This window comes from Oryctolagus cuniculus, chromosome 18 (genome assembly GCF_964237555.1).
Source record: "Oryctolagus cuniculus chromosome 18, mOryCun1.1, whole genome shotgun sequence".
In the NCBI taxonomy this organism is placed as follows: domain Eukaryota; kingdom Metazoa; phylum Chordata; class Mammalia; order Lagomorpha; family Leporidae; genus Oryctolagus; species Oryctolagus cuniculus.
The window spans coordinates 64,428,494-64,451,918 of record NC_091449.1 but is presented as its reverse complement, the minus strand read 5'-3'; the positions used below and the strand labels follow the sequence as shown (position 1 = coordinate 64,451,918).

General features: G+C 46.0%; 1 protein-coding gene and 1 long non-coding RNA gene across 2 annotated transcripts in view; one reads left to right on the top strand and one right to left on the bottom strand.

Moving 5' to 3' along the window:
• CDH13 (cadherin 13) overlaps window positions 1–23,425 on the bottom strand; it is a 1,467,366-nt gene that overhangs the window by 1,177,316 nt on the left and 266,625 nt on the right. The window lies entirely within an intron of this gene.
• On the top strand, window positions 6,786–8,136 carry LOC127491386 (uncharacterized). The gene is made up of 3 exons (XR_011384128.1): window positions 6,786–6,850; window positions 7,275–7,380; window positions 8,009–8,136. It is a non-coding gene; the product is annotated as an uncharacterized lncRNA (long non-coding RNA).

The window sequence follows — 23,425 nt, the reverse complement described above, 5'->3', positions numbered from 1 at the left end:
CGGCGGTGAGGACCACTCCCTGATGCCAGCCTCCCTGGGCTCAAATAAGCCCTCTGCTGGCTCGATGGGAACCACTGGGCAAGGGACTTTAAAAGTCTCTGAGCCTGGGTTTCCTCCTCTCTGAAACAGGGATAACTAGAGCACTTCTCTCATACACTGATGTGAGACGTAAATAAATTATGCCATGTAAATCACTTACGTAAGTGATAGCTATTGTTACGGACACGCGGCAAGCCATGAACGTTTGTGAAATGTGAGCTTGGCACTGTAGTGCTCCTTATAGTCTTCTTATGCTCGAAATGACTGAAGTTAAAAGCAAAAACAAAACCAAACAAAAAACAAAAACCTACTTCCCCCGACCAAAGGCACATCCTTCTGGTTGTATCTCCAGCTTGATGAGACCTCTGACGAAGCACTGGCAGGAGGTGAAGACAAACGTGACTCGGAAAGAGTGGTCCTAGGACCAGCAGCACCAGCATGCCCTGGGGCACTTGTCCGGAACGCACATTCCTAGGCCCCAGCTGGGACTCAGGTTGGCTGAGATCCACAGTCTGTGCTTCGGCAAGTCCTCCACAGGATTCTGATGCAAGGCCGGAGGCTGTCACCCAGATGAAGAACCATGTGGCTTGAGGTCCCACAATAACCCCATGAAACTGACTGCCTCTGATGTTGATGCTGCCACTGGCTGGAACCTCTTTGCTGGCCTCACTGGTGAATCCCCTCTCCCTAAAACCCTGTGAACTCCATGTAGGACTCAGAGGGGTAGCTGGAGAATCGTTCAGCAGAATGCGCAGGAGAAAGAGCAATTTCACTCTTCCTGACTCTAGCTGGTGGAGAAGACCAAGGCTTGGCTGAGGTGACAGGGACAGCGTTCATGAAATTCTTTTAACAGGACAGCGTCTGACTGTGACTCCAGAATGTTCCATTTCTCATACACAGCAGCCTTAATCTCTCAAATTCTCTGCACTTGCCTCCCTCTCACCCCCAGGGCTCGCAGTACTGACTCCAGTAATAACCCTTGAGCCTTGGCAGTGGCCCAGGGTGGTGCACTTGCCTTACTTCTGCCCCCACTCTGCCATGCACCACTTGCAGTGGTGATTGTTGGAACGTGAGAGAACCATCCAAGCTCTGTAAAGGCATCTTTTTAAATTGTAAAACAGATAAAATAAAAACTACAGGGTTTGTACTATGATTGTATAGACACTGCAAATGTATCAGTGGGATGGACATTAAAAACAAAGACAAATTGTGAGCAGATTCTCCTGGGAGAGATTGTACAGGGTTAGGAGCAGCAGGAAATGATGGTTTGAGATGATTTAATCCCTTTATCAGTGAATACTGGAGAGGTACCCAATAAATATTTGTTGAATGAATCAATAAAATGGGCCATTTACAGTACACACCTGTGTCTCATCACCGCACTTACACATTAACAACCTTCTGCCAATTTATCTATGCCTGGGCATGAGGCCGTGTCCTTTCCTATCCAGGTGGATTTTTTTAGATGTCCACAATCTGCTACCAAAATTTCAGAAAGAAGAGAACAAAAAATTATACAAAGAAGACAGAGCTAACCTCCAGAAAAAGGGGTGGGGGTGGCACGTATAAAACCGAAGTGGTGCTCACTGAGCAATGGTGAAGCTGGACTTCTTGTGACAAAGCCGATGATAATGAACTTCTGATGTAGAGAACAGTGTCGCTGGCGCCCAATGAAAGGAGGCAGAGCGGGAAGGGGGGGAGATAAGGAATCTCAAATGTCAGCAAAGTTAACTACAAAGAGGAACCTTAAGTGGATCAATCAGGGTTGAACCACCAGATAGAAGGATTAAGTGGCTAATAAAAGGGATGTTCTACTGACCTCTAACACAGGAGGGCAGAGATAATGAGATAAGTAAAGCTGGTGAGGATAATAAGACTGTAATTATGGCCAAGTTCAAACTACTGAGTGTACATTAGAGAACGCTCCAGACAGCGTTGAGAGAAAGGAAATCTCGGCCCCCCGGATGTTAATGCTGCCTCCTGGCCACATCTTCTTCTGGCCAGCGTGAAAATAAAACCTTCACAATGGAGGTTGCTAATACGCTAAAGCAGAGCTTGCGGTTCACGGTGCTGAAAGGAGAAGGTTGAAAGAAGCAGAGCCCGGTCAATGGGAGACGTCCACTGTGCTCAGAAGTCAGCCCACAGTAATTATCGTAAACAACAATGCTGTGACCACTGCCATGGGCATTCACTGAGCTCCTGCTGCGTAGAGGGTGGTGAGGTAGGCACTATACATTCTAGGATGCTTGAAACACACACACACACACACACACACACACATACAGTTCCCCAGGCTGAAAGACAGAATGCAGCAAATTTACAAGTTGATTTCTTCAGAGTTTGAGGATAAAGTAGCAAAAACTAAATGGATTAAAGTAAGAGCATTTGCTTGGGGACACGTGCACCATCTCCCTTTGCATCTGGAACATTTCGTTTTTCTGTGGAATGCTTGAAATAATTGTTTGCTTCATCTCTTGGGTGAAATAAACGTATGGCAGCTTTACTACACTATTGATTCAAATTATTACTGTAATGACAGAGCCATCCGGGGAGGTGTCACTGGGTTTCACTAGACGTCCTGACAGCTGCCTTGTGCATTATTAAGGAGTGTGCCGAAAAGGAAGCCCCTCCCCGCCCGTCCTGAGCCACTGTCCTTCATGGCTCCGTGAGTTCTAAGACTCAGGACCCTGGACTCAGGCGCTTGGGCTGTCAGGAACCAAAGGGAAGTTTTCGATGGTTTGCAGCTGTGAGTCAGTGCGCCCTGGGCTGGGGGACGGTGATGACAGGACACATGACATTCATGTTTCAGGGTGTGGAGTCCTGAAAACAGGACTGGCTATTCACACAGACATGGCAGGGTTCCTGCAGGAAGCACACACATTCAGATCCTCACAAGATTTCTAAGAAAGGGCCCGCCTACAGGTAAGGAAGGGTTAAGGGAAGTGACACAGTGACATGGGCTGGGAATGGGAGCACACGGGCACATGTAAAGACACAAGCTGCTGTCTCCTCCTGCCCTCAAACCCCCGCAGTGCCTCCTGATAAAAGTCAGAGGCTTTTTAGGGCTCAGCTTCCAGAGACTCACACAGAGTGGATCTGATAACCACCCCCATGGCTCCCAGGCTCAGTGCATAAGAGGAGAGGGTGAGGGAGACCTGAAGGGCTGGTGTACAAATACAGTGCCACAATATGTCAGTCACAGCATGCGGTCGATGCCCCATCGTGGTCCTGATGCCACCTTAAAAGACAGTGAAGACTCTTCTCATCACAAGGGAGCCAGCCAGGAGCCTGGGATCTTCGTCAAGCAGACCTGGAAATGAGTCCTGGCCCAGCCTCATACAGGTGTGTCCCCTTGAGAAAGCTGCTAACCTCCCAAGGCTGAGTTTGCCCTTGGGAAAAAGTACCACCACACAGAACTATCTGAAATCAGATGATGTTTGTAAAGCACTTAGGTTATGTCCTGACATAATAACTTCTCCAAGATGGCAGTTGTTGATATAAATTAGGGAATCCATTCCTCTGAAAGTGCTTAAACACTAAAAGGCATTACACAAGGATGAGAGACATCTGGCAGAACTCAAGAGCAGGACTTCGACCATTCTCAAAGAGACCAGAGCACAGACCCTGGTGGTGTCGATTCTGTTTCCTGTTCTGCTTCTTTCTGCAGAAAAGCCTCTACCCCTCTGAGCACTGGCTTCCTGCTTTACTGGTCACACAGTGGACTGTGACCACTGAATATGCTTTATGACTACTGTACAACCATAAAGGCTCCCACTCATGCAAAATCACTCCCAGGACTCCCAGGCCTGGCTCTAAATTCTGAGGACAGAGAGCAGATTGGCCTCACTCAGGTCCAGAGCCTGCCCTGCTGGGTCACCCTCCATGTGTGCTGACTCTCTTCCCTCTGTCCCTGCAGATCCACTCCCCGACACGCTCTCCCCACCCCTGGGCCTGTGAGGGCTGCATCAATCTACAGCCTTGACTTTAGTTTCTGCTTCAGTCTGGCCAATAAGAAGCCCCAGCAGGACACTGGAGGACAGAAGAGTATAAAGTGGTGACCCTCTTCCTACGGGGTCAGCTCCAGGGTGGCTGCTGGCCCTTCGCCCAAGGCCACACGTCATTCAAGGACACCGTCTCAGCAGGCTTCTGGGGTTTCAACAAGTTCTGCTTGGCCCTCAGGACTGAGGGTGGTTGGGCAGCTCCTCCGTGGGCATCTAGCTATCCCCTGTGGTTCTCCCACCTGCCCCTTTGTTCAACGTTCCACCCACTGATTGGAATCTGACACCAGCTTCCTGCTAGTACATGTGGCAGAGGAACACGGTTAAGGACTCTACATAAATGAGACTCCTGGACTCGACCTGGCGAGGAGCTTTGTGGATGTAGGGAGAATGATTCAAACGCAAGAGGCTCCAAGCATTTTCTATGTTGTTACTGTTGCTATTGTTTTATTATAATGATTACTATAAATATCGCTCATTGTTCAAGAACTTCTTCCCCCGCTCTAAGGCTGGATGTTGCGCTGGAGTCATCTCTGTCCCCCAAGCAGCTCTGGTGCACAGGCCTCCAGGTACACAACTGTGGGCATCCTTGAAGCTGGACACTGTTTTTCCTGGGAGCCCCCACTGTCCTTAGCCTGAATGCCGGGCTTTTGGGAAAAAATGACAACACTTTTCAAAACTTTGGTGATACCCCATTTCTTGGGCCAAGTGGTGACACTGGCAGTATTCTGGGGGACCCAGGACTAACCCAGCTGCCCAGAGGACAGGAAAGATTTATCTGCAAGAGGACATCCCTGATCACTGGGAAGGGAAGACACTCAGCTCTGCTCTGCGGAGCAGGACTGGCAGGATCACCATCGACCATGCAAAAGCAACACAGATGGTATAATGGGGGCTGTCCCACGCTTCAGTCCCAGGCCTCTGCATTCCAGCTGATCACACACCCACCTAGAAAATATACTCTTAGCCAGCGTTGCGGCTTACTAGGCTAATCCTCCACCTGAGGCGCCGGCACTCCAGGTTCTACTCCCGGTTGGGGCACCGGTTCAGTCCTGGTTGCTCCTCTTCCAGTCCAACTCTCTGTGGCCGGGGAAGGCAGTGGAGGATGGCCCAAGTGCTTGGGCTCTGCACCCACATGGGAGACCAGGAGGAAGCACATGGCTCCTGGCTTCAGATTGGCAGAGCACCGGCCATGGCGGTCATTAGGGGAGTGAACCAACAGAAGGAAGACCTTTCTCTCTGTCTCTCTCTCTCTCTCTCTCACTGTCTAACTCTGCCTGTCAAAAAAAAAAAAAAAAAAAAAAACGTGTCCTCTGCCACATGTGCTAGCAGGAAGCTGGTGTCAGATTCCAATCAGTGGGTGGAACGTTGAAATCTTTACTTAATATATGCTAAACTGATCTTCTGTATATAAAAAGAATTGAAAATGAATCTTGATGTGAATGGAAGGGGAGAGGGAGTGGGAAAGGGGAGGGTTGCGGGTGGGAGGGAAGTTATGGGGTAATCCATAAGCTGTACTTTGGAAATTTATATTCATTAAATAAAAGAAGAAAGAAAGAAAGAAAGAAAGAAAGAAAGAAAGAAAGAAAGAAAGAAAGAAAGAAAGAAAGAAAGAAAGAAAGAAAGAAAGAAAGAAAGAAAGAAAGAAAGAAAGAAAGAAAGAAAGAAAGAAAGAAAGAAAGAAGGAAGGAAGGAAGGAAGGAAGGAAGGAAGGAAGGAAGGAAGGAAGGAAGGAAGGAAGGAAGGAAGGAAGGAAGGAAGGAAGGAAGGAAAGAAAGAAAGAAAGAAAGAAAGAAAGAAAGAAAGAAAGAAAGAAAGAAAGAAAGAAAGAAGGAAAGAAAGAAAGAAAGAAAGAAAGAAAGAAAGAAAGAAAGAAAGAAAGAAAGAAAGAAAATACACTCTTGCCTCTTGTCGCAATTAAATAAACCTGCTCACCTGCTTCCAAGGTTAATAAGAGGTTATTTCTATTTAACTATTCACAATGCACCAGAAACTGCTGAGGGGCTGGGTACAAAGTGCAACCCTGGCTCCTCCTTCCTCCTGCACTGAGACTCCACGCCTGATGTACAGAAGGAGCACGGCCCCCGGTAGTGATTGGGGTTTGACATGCACATGTTTGGTCACCCTGCAGAGCAAGGGTCATTGTAGCAAAATTAAAAGCAAACATCAGGTGGAATCATTTCTCCTGACCAAGAGGAAGCTTGCACAATAAAAATGGAAAGAGGAGAAAATGCGGATTAATTTACCAAGCCAGCCATTCTCCACTTCTTTCTAGCTTGTTTAAATATGTGTGATTCAGTGTGGCATCTTCCTCTCCGAGCTCAGCGTTTCCATCTACTTGATCCTGCGACAGAGCCGGGACAAGACTCGTCACCGTGGAAATGGGGGGAGGTCCCCTGATGCCCAGCACAGTGACTTTTTGATAACTTGGGAGTAGTTAGGACTTTATCACTCAGGAGCTGTGTGACCTTGGGCTAGAAGTGAAGCTCTCTGAATTTCAGTTTCCTCGCCTGAAGGTTGGGATTAATAGCAGCTCTAAGTTATTCTAAGAACAACACGGGATTCACTCCGTAAAGTGGCTGATGTGCTGTCGGCGGTTCTGAATGGGTTCAGCAAATGTTAGGTGCTTTTGTTATTACACATTAGGAAGTGAGACTACATATTCATTCGTTCATTCATTCCATCCATGATTACTGACTTTCACTACGTCATAGACACCATTCTAGAAGCTGAACATAAAGTTCTGCCCTCATGGTGCTTACGTGGTAGTGAGGGACACAGATGATCCGCAGGACCCTGCATGATATACATGGGTAGGCAGGGACAAAGGCCATTGAAGAAGCACAGCTAGGGTAGAGGTCGGAGGAGGAGAAGGGTGGCTTGCAGGGCGGGGGAGCTGTGTAATGTTATCTTCTCTGAGGAGGGGACATTGGAGTAGCAACCCCAGAGGTGGGAGGGGACAAGCTCAGTGAATACAGGGCGGGGGGTGGGGAGGAGGGGCTTTCCAGTATGAGAGAAAAGGAAAGGCAAAGAGGTGAACGGGAAGGCAAGGAGGGTGCGCAGAGGGAAAAGGAGAGCACCCACAGGTCTTAACGTAAGGGAGCAAGGATGCTCGCATGTGCTCTGGTGTGGAAGTGAGAGGTTGTCAGTGCTGTGGCAGGAAGCAGGACAGCAGGGTGACAGAGAGGAAGCTCTGGAGCCCATTCCCTGGATGGACTCTACGCTGCCACTCACCAGCTCTTGACCTGGGCTGTGCCACGACCACAGTCCCCAGCCAGCAGCGGTGTCACCTGGGAGCTGACCAGGAGGAATGCAGAGTCTCAGTCCCACCCCAAACTGCAAGGTCAGAATCTTCGTTGTAACCAGGTCCCCGGGTGATTCACAAGCTTATTAGCATTTGAGAATCATTGGCCCTGGACTTGACCTTAATCTCTCTAGGTCTTGGGAGAGTCCCATCTGCAAAATGGGCACAATAAAAGTAACTCCTTCATAAGATTATTCCAAGTTTTACATGGGCTTGTGGCAGTAAAATGCTTTGCCAAATGCTTGACGCAATGTGATGCATACTAGTGTCTGCATTTAATTCCTGGTATGTTAGCACACCAGGGGCTAGATCTTAAAGATCTGAGTTACAGAGACACAATTCCTATATAATGTCTGAGAGCTTATAAGAACCCACATGCTATGAGGATGCTTTTTTGGACTCCTGGGAGCTGCCACTGTTGCCTGCTGACTGCCTGCAGGCCCACTTGGAACCTGCACAGAGGAAGAGTGCTCATGGCCGCTTTACCTGCCTTTGAGTCTGCCAGCTCCAGCTCCAGCAAGACCCCCTGCCCCTTCCTTCTACAGTGAAGGCCATCCTTTCCACTTGCAGACAGCACTGAAGTCCCTTTGGCAGCAGCAGCTGCAGTGGGGATGAGAGCTTGCAGGGACCCACCCTCACTCCTTGGTCCAATTCTCCTGACTCATAGCTCTCACCAAGGAAGGAAGCTGTCTCTGGAGAGGCTCAGCTCTCGAATACTGGCCTTAATGTTCCTCTAGCCAAGATGGCACCTGTCAAGTCTACCTCCTTCCCAACTGTATAATTATAAATCTCCAGGCCACAACTGTGTAAGAAAATAAAATCTGTTTACTAAACATGAGCTTGCAACTTTCAGTGAAGCACCACTGGCAAATACTGTAGAGTGATTAGGCATCTGGGTCTTTAGACACACAGTGGGGACTGGTGCTATGGTGTAGTGGGTGAAGCTGCCACCTGCAGTGCCAGCATCCCATCCCATATGGACGCCAGTTCGAGTCCTGGCTGCTCCACTTCTGATATGACTCTCTGCTGTGGCCTGGGAAAGCAGTAGAAGATGGCATAGTGGGTAAAGCCACCATCTGCAATGCTTGCATCCTATATGGGCACCAGTTTGAGTCCTGGCTGCTCCATTTCTGATCCAGTTCTTTTCTAAGGCCTGGGAAGGCAGTAGAAGATGGCCCAAGTCCTTGGGCCCCTGTACCTACATGGGAGACCTGGAAGAAACTCCTGGCTCCTGGCTTTGGATTAGCACAGTTCTGGCCTTTGTGGCAAAGTGGGGAGTGAATCAGTGGATGGGAAGACCTACCTCTCTCTCTCTCTCGCTCTCTCTCTCTCTGCCTCTCCTTCTCTGTGTAACTCTGACTTTCAAATAAATAAATAAATCTTAAAAAAAAGACACACACTGGTTTTAAACCCCAGCTCAGTCATGCTAGCTCACCCCTAGCTCCAGTTGTTTTTTCCTCTCTTTTTTCTTTGTCTGAAACTGGGGAAAGGAGAATGGTAGAGTATCTACTTCTCAGGTAATACATTTAATGAATTTTTGCAAGTCTGAAATAAACTAAGCATTCTAAAACTGGTAGTGGTCCCCACAGTTCCTGTTTCCTGTGTATCCAGTTGTACAGCAAGCTACACTAACAAGGAAAACACCCCTGAGAAGACAGGACCCAACTTCAGTTAAGGGAATATGGAGAGAGGTTCTGCCGCTCGTAGGGATGAGAGATGGTAAAACTCAACTGGAGAGATGACGTGAGAATGCAGAGGAGCACACACATGCAGGAGAGGTTTCTGAAATAGGGCCCCGAGGACTTTGAGATCTCTTGTGTACAACGGGGAAGGAAACAAAGAGTTGAGATTTCTTATCCTGTTCTTGCATGAATGGTTACGACCACACTCCACAGGAACATGGAGAAAGTTTCATGAGAAAGGATGAGAAGTTCAGTGGTAGTCTATGACCTTTAGGGGAATACACGTTCTGAACAAGAAATGTGCAGTTCTTTAGCATGCAGGTTAAATAAACATTTAAAAACGCTCCAGAATCATTAGTCAGCAGCTATGCTAGGTACAAGTACAGTGAGACACTAGCATGGCTCTATCTAAAAGGACAGACAATGCCAAGAGTCAGTGAAGAGACTGTAGGTGGGAGTGCAAACTGATATGACCACTTTGGGAAAAATTCTGGCAGTATTTTTGAAAGCTGACATGTGTTAGTAATTCTACTTCTGATGACATACATGGCTGAAATGAATGCTCGCCCACAAAAACACAGGTATGAAAATGCTCACAGTGATATTATTCACAAAAACTGGTAGCAAGCCAACTGTCCTAAACATAAAATGAAAAACTAAAATAGAAATATTATGTCACCTATTGAATAAAATACTGAATATCACAGACAAAATATTAACCAAAATATCCGGAGCCACACATAGAAAAGTTCTGATTGGCAACGTTTACACAAAGTGGAAAAAAAAAAAAAAACAGGCAAACTAATCAGCAAAATCTTAAAAATAAAAAAAGTTACTTCCACTGAAAATGTATGTGTTTTACTTTGTGGAGTATATACCTCAATTAAAAAGGAAATTAAAGAAGGAACACAGGGCTAAAGTAAATTAAACAAACACAGGGCTGACATTTTTGAGCAGCTCTTGAAAACTACACACGTAGGGAAACTTGGCAATTCTGGAATGCACTGGAACTCTAAGGCTGAAGTGATTACTTGGTATGCAAAATGAGTTGCTGGCTCTAGGAGGACTATCAGACACTATTTAAGGTCATTCTTGGGATTAATGGTGATTTTCGTGTTTGTGATCCCCGTGGAATATGTAATAAGCCTCCTGAAGGGGCTAAACAGTATAGGTAGAAGAACTAGAGGGGTGTGTCCTAATCCCTCCTGAAACACCAGGTAGCTTGGAAGAGCAGTGTGTTCAACACAGGGATTCCACTACAGGACATCACTAAGAGAGTGCCGGGACTGGCTATTCTCCAAGGGGTTCTTCCAAAGGATGCCCTTATTGCCACCCAGTTCAAGAGTGACCCATGAGCTCAGAGTTCCTAGAAAGCAGTAGATGGTGTGTCTGCCAGAGGTGGGGCTGTGGTGTGGATTTGTCTCCCAGGAGACCTTTTGTTGAGCTACTTCCTTTCCTGGGCTTCACCTTCCTCAGGTGCAAGAAATAAGAACCAACCAGCATTGACCCTTTCTAGTACCATGAATTCCAAGATTCCATGGTGCTGCAGCTCAAGTGCTTGTCTATTTGCTATGTTTATTTACTAAATATTTCTTGAGTACTGACTATGTACACATAGACACAACAGCAAACAAGACAGAAAAAGCTCCTGTCTGCAAAGCACTTAGCTTCTAATGAGGGAAAGAGACAAGCAGACAGATGATACATCCAGGTTATGTTAGTGACACGAAGACAATGATGGACACAATGTAGGAAGGGCGGAAGTTTGAGGTAGTATGGCCTAGCACTGTCTCTCCTCCAAGGAACTGATCTTTAAATTGAGGTTTGAATAATGAGAAGAAACTGGCCACCCTGAGAGCCATGGGGTGAATCTGGTACAGAAAAGAAGAGCCAGGTCAAGTGAGAAGCACGCCAGCCCCTTGACACCCAGCATGAACCACCTGTGGCCCATCTCTCTGCATCTTTCTCTGAGTATGAAGAGACTGCTACGCTCTCTGGTTTTCCATTTGCTCTCAGCATCAAGAGGAAACAACAATTTTCCACCAGCAAACACCAGTATTTGGGGATTAAACGACCCAGGAGTCAGAACTCAGCCTGGGAGCAGGGGAGCCTATTGGATTTAGAATGCACTGGCTCAGAAAAGTGGTGTATATATCTGCAGACAGTTCCAATGGGAAATAAACAATGAAGTGGCAATTATGTGTTGGGTCCCCAGGCACAGCCACACATAGAGAAGCCGGAAGCAGTCTTGGCTCTGGTGTGCTCGCTCCTTCCCTTTGTCACCTTGGCACGTGGGGCTTGTGCCCTCCTAGGAATTAGCACTTGGGGTTGCCATTGCTGGTTTGCCTGTTACTCTCTCCTCCTCGCTGTTCAAGAGACCACGTCAAACTTCCATTGCTGACTGCAGTGCCTAGTTCAGGAGCGGGTGCTTTGTGTGTGTTTGGTACATGTTTGTGAAAGGACTGTGTGCACACATTCACGAGTTAGCCCATCGCCACAATCCAACTAATAATTACTGAGCACCTTCTATGTACAGTCATTCTTTCAGATGTTGAGGATACAGCAGTAAATAGAATAGACAAAAATTCCTGACCTCATAAAGGCTTCTTAACTGTGGGAACAGGGTCAGAAAGACAACGAAGGAATAAACCAGGAGGCCGTGTGGCTATTCTGGAGTAAGTGGGGTAGGGAGTGTGGTCAAAGCAGCAGGTGAGGAGGTCAAAGAGCTGACCAGGGGTCCCTGGTTTAAGCCTGGTTAGGGCTTGGCATTGACCCTGCAGGAGCTACTGAGCCATTGGATAGCTATGAGCAAAGGTGGCATAATCTCACTTCTACTTTTAAAGGATCAAGGAAACTCAACTTGGTTTTAGAACCAGAGGCTAAAGTGCCTATCCTGTCTAGTTACAGGCACCAGCAGAGAGGAATCCTCACCCAGGGTAAGAATAAAAGATTCACACGCCTCAGGCGCCTTCTGTGAGCCTTGTGAAGAAAAAGCAGTCTGAGCTCACTGTGAAGGGCCTGTCTACAGAATCCGCCTGCCACGACCATCAATATCATCCGCCTCCTCATTCATTTTTTAAGATAAATGCCAAGGGTGAAAGGTGGCAGCCTAAGGAGGGAGCAGTGTCTGATCTCAGCCACCCTGGGCAACAGGCACTCCAGGGCCTGGCGCTCTCTGCCGTGGTCTCCAGGAGTGTGCAGAGACTGCAGGGGCAGGCGGAGCTTGGCTGGGGTGCCAAGACTGCCCTGCAGAATCCCTTCTCTGCTCCCAGCCCCAGGAGGCTGGAGCCAGGGGCAAGGAGGCGGCATCAGCCTCATGAGTTCAACAGGGTGGTTCTCGTGCTTCCCTTGCTCTCATCCAGGAAGCAAGTGGCCCTGCTCTGTCTTCTCGTCTCTTTCACACCTGTCCTTCTCCATCAGCTCTCAACAAAGCCCCAGATTCACCCCACAATTGCTGCCTATAATTGATTTCTGCCTCTGTGACTTCCCTTAGAAACAGCATGGGCCCACATTACACTGTATCTGTATCATTTCCTATTCCACACACCTCTTGTGTCTCCCTACCCAGCTGTCTTTGGGTAGCACCCCTCCATCTCAAAAGTCCCTGAGGTTCAGGTAGGGGCTGATCTCCCCTTCCCACCTTGAGGCAGGGTCAGCGAGCAAGGCCTGGCCAATCAGAACCACAGAGACAACGAAGGGTATAAGCCAGGCCCGTGGACCAGGGACACTTGGCAGCTATCATCACAAAGAGGCGCAATTTGCTCCAACAGGATGGCTAAAGTGGTGAGGTGGAAGTCTTGCCGCTACTAAATGTCAGCTGTCCACCACTCAGGGAAATCTCAGCTGTGAATTAAGGCCATGGTAGAAGAAAGTAGAGCTAAGGTATGGAGAAGAAAAGCTCCCCATGACAGTCAGGGTCACCCCATGAGAGCACTTGAACCCAGCCAAGCCTGAAGCCGAGGTTGCCCTGGACTCTAGCAGGGGAGTGGGATCGGGTTCCTACTGCTTCATAGCTTTCCCTGAGGCTTGGTGGTTCACAGTGCAACCTCACTCTTCCGCAGCTCAGGTCAGAAGTCTAAAATCAAGACTGGCAGGGATGTGTTCCTTTGCCGGTTCCAGGGGAAAACCCATTCCCTTGCCTTTTCTAGCTTTTTGAGGCTGCCTGCCTTCCTCGGCTCGCAGCCCCTTCCTCACATCACTCCAACCTCTGGCTCCATCTTCACGTCTCCTCTTCCTTCAGGAGGGCCCTTGTGATTACACTGGGCACTGGACCCACCCAGATAACCCAGGATAATCTCCCCATCCCACTGTCTCTAAACTTCAATGCATTTGCAAAGTCCTCTTTTGCCATAGACAATGAAGTATTCCTGTGTTCTGGTGATATGAATGAGCACAGTTCTGGGTGCCACCATTCACTGACCACTGGAGACAGTGTTCCCTCTTCTGACAGAACCCTAAAGGGCCTAAAGGGCCAGGGATCTGTCGCTCATGCTAGAAGGAGTCCATAACACATACCCCGAAACCCACAGCATCATCTTATCTCTGGAGAACAGACACAGCCCTAGTAATCAGTTTACCCAATCAGAGTTACAATTTCTTTGAATGACTTCAGTATTTTAATTTCATCTGACAGCACAGAGTCGAGGTTACCAACACAGCTTTTGGATTCAGACAGCTTGGGTCTACCTACATCCTGACCTTTCCACTTACTAGGTAAGCCTTTTAAGCTGCAATCCTCTTGATCTGTCCAATGGAGATAATAAATGCATCAGCTTCAGCCAGCTATTGTAAGAATTAAATGAGATAATGAATGCACTGTGCTCACACTACAAGGTCAGTGCTGGATAAGCAATGCCATTTCCACTCGGTGTGTAGACAAGACTCCTAGCATCTGGTATTATACCAATTTCTCATACATCTCAGTTAATTGCTGCACTTTTATTTAGCTCCCTTAGAAACAGCTCCAGACTCAGAGAATGACTCTCACTAAGTCCTTACATCAGCACCTTAATTTTAAAGGTGTTGTTGCCAGCATTTCCACAGTACAGTCAACTCCCCCAGATTTTTGCAAATGGGCCATGCACATTATTGATAACATCACTCGACTGCTGAAGGAATGCTACCCTATCTGTGTGGTCTGTGTTTTTCAGCCATTCTAGGCAGAGTCTTCTTCACACCTGTGTAATTTTGTTCTTCCCCTGGCTTATGTAATAACCATGGTTTTTTCTGTTCTTATAGAAAATGTGATTGTTCCTCCTTTCTGCCAAACTCCACTTAGCACTTATAGCTCCAGTCTGACTGCAGAGTTGATTCCAGCCTGGCACTCTCGGGGAGCTGCATTTGTGGGTGGAGTCAGGGGGTGTTCGGGAATTCACAGTCCATGCCTCGACTATGTAACTGGAAACAACAGGCAGTGTCCACAAGAACAGTTCAAGTTTGGTGGACTGAAGGCCAGCAAGGGGCCGTCATCTGTGATGATCAAAATACTCTGTGTGGTTGATGGGGGGTTGAAATTTCAGGGCATTCAGTACCCGTGTGGCCAGCTAACTGGAGGAAATGGTGGCTGGAATTCCCTAGACAGGTAAATTGAGCTTCTACCTGGAAGCCTGCCAGTCCCAGCATCAGACCCATCCACTCCCACCTCTCCACACAGTGAGGATCTCCTTCGACAGTCACTCCTACAAATTGGAGAGTAATTTTTAGCTCTTTCACACAACTGATCACAACACATCTGGGGAAGACATTTTTGTTTCCGCTTACTGAGATGGTAAACCACGCACTCCCGGAGCAGAAGGCAGACATCTCTTTACCGTATGAAGTCACCCAGCCCTTCTCACTTTAAGATGACCTAAACCACTGTGTCAAATCCTTCCTTCCTTCCTTAACAGAAGGCAAAGACCAAACTCTGTCCAGGGAGACATGAGGAGAAGCCCGTCGGGTAGTTTTCCTGTGCTAATGAAACAATGGAGCCTCACAAGGAGGAAGTCTTTCTGTTTTCCCACTTTTCTGCTTGGGACGCAGGACTTGATGCTTGGAGTTGTGGCAACAATTTCTCTCCATGAAATAAAGGCCAAAATAATCTTCAAGATCCTTATTTCCATTCTTCCCTCACTATACTGCTGCATCAAGTTCTTATGATGTGGTGGATTTCAATATCTTTATCATTTAAATCAGGATTACTTGAACATTTTTCTACTTACAGAAGAATGTATTCTAAATGATAAACTATTTAACGCTTTGTTTTCCAAAAAGAATATTGAAACTTAAACCACCTTCCATCTTCTTTATTTTTTATTTTTTTTATTTTTTTGACAGGCAGAGTGGACAGTGAGAGAGAGAGACAGAGAGAAAGGTCTTCCTTTGCCGTTGGTTCACCCTCCAATGGCCGGCGCGGCCGGCGCGCTGCGGCCGGCGCACCGCGCTGATCCGATGGCAGGAGCCAGGAGCCAGGTGCTTTTCCTGGTCTCCCATGGGGTGCAGGGCCCAAGCACCTGGGCCATCCTCCACTGCACTCCCTGGCCACAGCAGAGGGCTGGCCTGGAAGAGGGGCAACCGGGACAGAATCCGGCGCCCCGACCGGGACTAGAACCCGGTGTGCCGGCGCCGCTAGGCGGAGGATTAGCCTAGTGAGCCGCGGCGCCGGCCCTCCATCTTCTTTAAAAATGTGTTCAGACATGATGGCAGCATCAGTCTCCTTGTCAAACAACTTTTAAATCGAGTCAAGTGCTAAAAAGTCCCCAAGTGGTAGTTAAAATCTTGGATGCTCATTTCCCCCCACTAGATAAAGGCCTTTCTCTCCCCTAAGTAGTCAGCAGCACATTGCTGAGTTCTCATTACCTGACTACTGGACTACTTGACTGCTTCTCTCTCTTTTCTCTATACTGGTCGTGCAGCAAGATGTGTGGAACACAATTTGCTATGTAGAAACATACAGAAGGGAAGTGGGAAATATCCTAGAATTCCCTGCTGTGAAATATGAGGAGAACCCAGTAGGAAGCTGATTTCAGGACAGGGAAAGAGGAAGACAGAAGCCACAATTCTCACGGACATTGCTAATTAAAACTGGCAGCTGAACCATGGTTTCCAGTATAGACTGTACCTAACAGATGATGTTTTGACTGTGGCCTTGCATCTGATAAGAAAATTAGAAAGCCGATCATAAAGTTGTCAGAAGACAGAAAAAAATATATTACACAAAGGGGTGGGAAAGTAGTTGATCTAAGGTCTAAGCATTTTATAGCTTCCCTAGCTATAATGGCAAATCTTATAGTAACTGTCGCTTCCTGATGATACATAAGACTGAAATATCTATAACTCTTTAGTGAGCAGGGCTGGTACTGTGGCATAGCAGGTAAAGTCACTGCTTGCAGTGCTGACATCCCAAATGGGTGGCCATTCGAGTCCCAGCTACCCCACTTCCGGTCCAGCTACTGGCTAATGTGCCTGGGAAAGCAATAGAAGATGACCCAAATCCTTGGGCCCCTGCACCCACAAGGGAGATGTAGAAGACGCTCCTAGCTTCTCGCTCCTGGCTTTGAATTGGCCCAGCTCTGGCCATTGCAACCAGCTGGGGAGTGAACCAGCAAATGGAAGATCTCTCCCTTTTTCTCTGTAACTATGCCTTTCAAGTAAACAAATAGATCTTAAAAAAAAAATGGGCACCAGCTCTTAAGCAAGGGAGTCTGGTAGGAATAAAGTTACAAACCAGATGTTACACACAAAAGAAACAAGGAAACATGGCCACAGCTCCCCAGTGCAGAAGCTGGTCAACCATGAGAAACAAGCCAGTGGTCCACGGCTTAAAGGCCTCAGGAAGAGGAATGCATGCTCCTGATGACTGCACTGGCCTTGGAGGGCTGACACCTCAGCTCCAGCAGTCCTGAGAATGACTTTTCTAGCACAGCAACATCAGTTATTTTTTTTTTTTTTTTTTTTTTTGACAGGCAGAGTGGACAGTGAGAGAGAGAGACAGAGAGAAAGGTCTTCCTTTGCCGTTGGTTCACCCTCCAATGGCCGCCGCGGCCCGCGCGCTGCGGCCGGCGCACCGCGCTGATCCGATGGCAGGAGCCAGGAGCCAGGTGCTTTTCCTGGTCTCCCATGGGGTGCAGGGCCCAAGCACCTGGGCCATCCTCCACTGCACTCCCTGGCCACAGCAGAGAGCTGGCCTGGAAGAGGGGCAACCGGGACAGAATCCGGCGCCCCGACCGGGACTAGAACCCGGTGTGCCGGCGCCGCTAGGCGGAGGATTAGCCTAGTGAGCCGCGGCGCCGGCCATCAGTTATTTTTATAGGATGTGGAATTGCAACGCTAAGCCTCATGAGATTTGTTATAAACATGCAATGACAATTTCTTAAGATTAATGATATGACTGGCATAGGTATTTTTAAAATTTTATTTATGTTACATAAGTTTCATGTATTTCATATACACAGACTTAGGAAAACAGTGATACTTCACACCCTACCCTCTCTCCTGACCATTCTCCAACCTTCTTCCTCCTCCTTTCCCATTCCCATTATTAATTTTTACAAAGATCTTCTTTTAGTTTACTTAATGATCATAAAGTTAACCCTATGCTAAGTGAGAAAGTTCAACAAATAGTATGAAGAAAAATACACTGTTTCTCAACAGAAGAGACAAGGGCTATAAACAATCATCAAATCTCAAAATTTCCATTTCACTCCAATACATTACATTTTAGGTACTCTGTTAGTTAGCTCAGATAAAGGAAAACATATGGTATCTGTCTTTCTGGGTCTGGCTTATTTCACTGAGTATAATGGTTTCCAGTTGCAATGATTTTGTTATAAAAGATAGGAATTCATTTTTTTTTTACAGCTGAGTAGTACTCCATAGTGTATATACATCATAATTTCATTTTTTTCTTCTTTTTTAACATCATAATTTCTTTATCCAGTCATTAGTTGAAGGACATCTGGGTTGATTCCATATCTTAGCTATTGTGAATTGTGCTGTGATGAACATAGGGGTACAGACCACTCTTTAATATGGCTTCGGTAAATTCCCAGGAGTGGGGTGGCTGGGTCATACGGTAGGTCTATATTCAGATTTCTGAGGTATCTCCAAACTGTCTTCCATAGTGGTTTTACCACTTTGTATTCCCACCAACAGTGGATTAGGGTACCTTTTCCCCCACATCTTCGTCAGCATTTGTTGTTTGTTGATTTCTGTATGAAAGCCATTCTAACTGCAGTGAGGTGAAACCTCATTGTGGTTTTGATTTGCATTTCCCTGATGGCCAGTGATCCTGGACATTTTTCATGTGCCTATTGACCATTTGGATTTCTTCTTTTGAAAAATATCTGTTTAAGTCCTTTGCCCTACTCTTAACAGGGCTGTTTGCTTTGTTGTTGTGGAGTTTCTTTTTTTTTTTTTTTTTTTTTTACAGGCAGAGTGGACAGTGAGAGAGACAGGTCTTCCTTTGCCGTTGGTTCACCCTCCAATGGCCGGCGCGGCGGGCGCACTGTGGCTGGCGCACCGCGCTGATCCAATGGCAGGAGCCAGGTACTTCTCCTGGTCTCCCATGGGGTGCAGGGCCCAAGTACTTGGGCCATCCTTCACTGCACTCCTGGGCCACAGCAGAGAGCTGGCCTAGGAAGAGGGGCAACCGGGACAGAACCCGGTGCCCTGACCGGGACTAGAACCCGGTGTGCCGGCGCCGCAAGGCGGAGGATTAGCCTAGTGAGCCGCGGCACCGGCACCGTGGAGTTTCTTGATATCTATGTATATCCTGGTTATTAATCCTTTATCAGTTGCATAGTTTGCTAATAATTTCTCCCATTCTGTAGGTTGTTCTTCATTTTCCTGTTTCTTTAGCGGTACAGAAACTTCTCAATTTGATGTAATGCCATTTGTTAATTTCAGTTTTGACTGCCTGTGCCTCTGAGGTCTTTTCCAAGAACCCTTTGCCTGTGGCAGTATCTTGCAGGATTTCCACAATGCTCTCTAATAATTTGATGGTATCAGGTCATAGATTTAGATCTTTAATCCATTTTGAGTGGATTTTTGTGCAAGGTGTAAAGTAGGGATCTTGCTTCATACTTTCACTTTCAGGCTGCATGCATCTTTGTTGGTGAGATGTGTAACCTGTAGGCAGCAAATAGATGGGTTTTGATTTTCAATCCATTCAGCCACTCTGTGTCTTTTAACTGGAGAGTTGAGGCCATGTACAATCAAGATGACTATTCGACTTGGCCCTGCCATTTTTTCATAAATATTCCCATTTTTACTTTGGATTTCCTTTGTACTTTTACTGGGAGATGTTCAGCCTTCACCTTCTTTCATAGTGATGGCCATGTTTCTGTGTTTCTGTGTGTAGCACATCCTTAAGCATCTTTTGTAAGGCTGGACGAGTGATGACAAATTTTTTAAATTTCTGCTTCTTATGGAAGGTCTTTATTTCACCTTCATTCATGAATGAGAGCTTTGCAGGGTATAGTACTCTGGGTTGACAGTTTTTTTCTCTTAAAACTTGGAATACATCTCACCATTCTCTCCTAGCCTGTAGGGTTTCTAATGAGAAATCTGCTATGAGTTTAATTGGAGATCCTCTGAAAGTAATCTGGCATTTTTCTCATGCACATTTTAAAATCTTTTCTTTATGTTTTACTGTGGTGAGTTTGATTACAATTTGTCATGGTGAAGATCTTTTCTGGTCATATCAATTAGGAGTTCTATGTGCCTCCTATACTTGGATTTCCCTTTCTTTCTCCAGATTAGGGACGTTTCCTGTTATTATTTCACTAATAAGGCCTTCTAAACCTTTCTCTCTCTCCATGCCTTCAGAAACTCCCAGAACCCATATGCTGGGTTGTTGGATAATATCTTGTAGATTCCCAACAGTGTTTTTAGTTCTCTAATTTCCTCTTCTTGTCCTTGGTTTTACTGTATAATTTCCTGTGCTTTGTCTTCTAAGTCAGACATTCTTTCTTCTGCTTCAGAGATTATGTTGTTAAGGCTTTCCACTATATTTTTATTTATTCTTTTGAATTCTTCATTTCATTTTGATCTCTCTTTAAGATCTCAATTTCATGGGAGAAATTTTCTCTCATGTCATGTACAGATTTCAGTAGCTCATGCATTTGCTTCTGATTACTTCTATATAATCTCATAATCAATTTTTTAACTCTATTTCTTGTATTTCTTCAATCTCATCATCTTCACAATCTAGTATTCAGTTCTCCAGGGAGAAGAGGGGGTCTAAGGTGACACACCCAAGTTTCCATTGTCCATTTCTTAACAAGATTGTTTTGTCATTGTTGAATTTCTTGAGCTCTTTATATTGTGGATATTAACCGTTTATCAGTTGCATAGTTCGCAAATATTTTTTCCCATTCTGTCGGTTGCCTCTTAACTTTGCTGAGTGTTTCTTCTGTGGTGCAGAAGCTTCTCAGCCTGAAGTAATCCTATTTGTCAATTTTTGATTGCCTGTGCTTTTGGGCTCTTTTCCAAGAAGTCTTTGCCTATGCCAATGTCTTGCGGAGTTTTCCCTAATGTTTTCTAGTAATTTGATGGCACTGGGTCATAGATCTAGGTCTTTGATCCATTGCAAGTGGATTGTTGTGTAAGGTGTAGGTAGGGGACTAATTTTATACTTCTGCACGTGGAGCTGGCACAAGTATTTTTAATTGTTCTCCCAACTAGTCCACTATCCTCTTAGAGCCCAATATTGGAAGAAAGTCCAATCCATTTTACCTGGAAGTTAATGAAAACATAAGGCACTGTATTTTCAGGATCATCGTGTGAAATCATCTGATGCAATCAATGCCCTTGAAGGGGGTATGGACAAAAGTCAATGACTCTCATTCCTTCAACCATTTCCATAGGGAAGGATGCCCTCATCAATGAGAACAGAATTCTCTAAGCTGTTTGGCTGTGCCTCTTTCCCTGGGACAATATCTGGATGAACATTGCCAAAGCTTGTCTCCAACATTCTCCATTCTTCATGCTGTCAAAGATTAAAATTCTTTCTGCCCAACATGTGAGTCAGGAGGCATGTTTGTTCTTCTGCCCAGATTGCTGAAATATCCTGCAACCTGGAATCTATCTCCTCTTTTCCGGCTCTTAAGACCCATTATGCACGATGTGCTTAACTCTCAAATGTAATCAGCAACACATGACCAGCATGGTTCCTTCCCTACCTGTCCATTCCATCCCTCTCTCATTAATGTGTCTATTCAGTAGACATTTATTCGGGCAGACCTTGTTCTAACCTCGAGGGATACAGCAGGAAACAGAATAAACAAATAAAAACACCTTTACTTATTTCAGGAGAAGCCAGGCAGTACACTTATGTCAGAGGATGAGGAGGGACATGAGAAAATTAAAGCAAGGAAGGTGCATATAGACGTCTGGGGAGTGAGTGTGCAATTTTTTAAATGTAGCATTGAGAGTCTTTGTTAAAAAGATAACAATAGAGCAAAGATATGCAAACAATAGCTATGCAAACTGTGAAGATACCTAAGAAAGAGCATCCCAGACAAGGGTACAACATGTATATCTGGATCGAGGTGGACCAGCAGAGGAGCAGGAGATGACTTCATAGAGTTAATGGTGACGATTAGGGATAGTCACAGGGTTAGGGTTAGAGTTAGGGACAAAGCAGGGCCTACACAACTGATACATGGACAAAAGCTGAAACATACCATTGATAGAAATAATCTTATTCCTCTGGTCCGTGTAAAATACAGGTGGGCATTCTGGTTCTTCAAGTTCTATATTAGTATTACATAAACCTAAGGAACAAGCTGTACCATATTCATTAAATCAAGATTGTTGTGCTCCTACTCTGTCAGCCCTTGACTTAGGTCTTGATGATTTCAAGGTGCAGAAGAGCTGGTATTCTAATGGGATAAATAGACCCCATGCACATACTCTCTCAATCGTAAGCCAGAGAAGAGCTTCACCATAAGGGAGACTGCTGGGTGTCCCAGGAGGTGTAGTCTAGTCTGGGAGGTCAAGTCTCCTACAACAGGAGAAGAGACATTTAACCCAAAATGCAAAGATGAAGATAAATTAACGAGAAAAAGGAGGAAATTCATCAGGGGAAGGGGCTATATTCTAAAATGAAAGAAGTGGGGTGAGGGAAAATTCACCAGAAGCAAAACGTATGGGACAGGGAAGCAGCTGACCAACCTGGAGGAGCTGGTGGGTATCAGACACATAGGTGAGTGGCAGGACATTGAATCTGGATTTTACAACAGGGCAATGACAATGTAAGAAAAGTTTTCAATTATCTATAAATTCCTTGAGTAGATATTTATTTAGGGACTACTCTGTACCGATCTTGTGCTTGCCAGAACATCACACTTTGTAGCCCACAGCTCAGTGGGGAAAATAAGAAAGCGGCATGAACCCAACAACTTGGAAAGTCATAGTCTTGCAGGTTTGTACCTCATAAATTATTATAGATTATTCTTACAAATTGAAATTATTTTATAACTGTACGTTATTATAGCTCAATGGTACATCATCTACTACACTCACCTATCTACAAATTAATTTTTCCATTTTACAGCTGATAAAACTAAGGTACAAAGAAGCTAAAGAATTTCCAGAAACAGACACGATTTGGGACTGATGGTGTTTTCCAAATTTGGCAATCACAGTATGTCATATCGCATATACTCGCTTTACTAAGTGACCTTGACATCCTTCTCATCATGTGCATGTGCTCTTCATCTCCTTCTTTTGAGCCTGGGATGGGCCTGTGACTTTGGTGGGAGAGTTTACAAGGGCAAGTGGTTTCCACCTGCTTTGTCTGAGAACCTCACTTCCGGAACTTAGCTGTGGTTGATTGGAGGAAGCCACACGTGGCCACACAGGATGACCCACATAAAGAGGTCTGATGTGGGGGTCTCAGCTGAGACCCCTAGCAGACAATCAGCATCAACTCCCAGGCATGTGAGCCATCAGCTAATTCCAGACACCAGCTGTCAACTCACTCTAGTTTTCAAGTCTTCCCTGATGATGCTCCCAGTAGGCCCCCAACATCATGGGCAGACATGCCTGGCTCAGCCTGTCCTAGATTCTTGCTCGACAAGCTCTGTGAGCATAACTGAATAGTGGTGTTTTTATGCCACTTAGTCTGGATTCTTTCAGCACACAAAGTAACCAGAAACGGACCGAGCCCCAAACTTCCTACTCCAGCCGCAGAGCTCTCTGACGTTGCAAGACAGCCAGGAGAACAGAGCAGTCAGGAGCAAGCATTCAAGTCCTGGCTCTGTCTCTTATGTGACTTTGGGAATGTCATTTAATGCTTTCTAGGCTGAAAAATTTATAAAATGGGGACAATACTGGGCTGCTGTGAGGTTAAATCAGGCCACACACATTGAGAGATTAGCACATTGCCTGGCCCACAAGAAATAGCCTTTAAAAATACT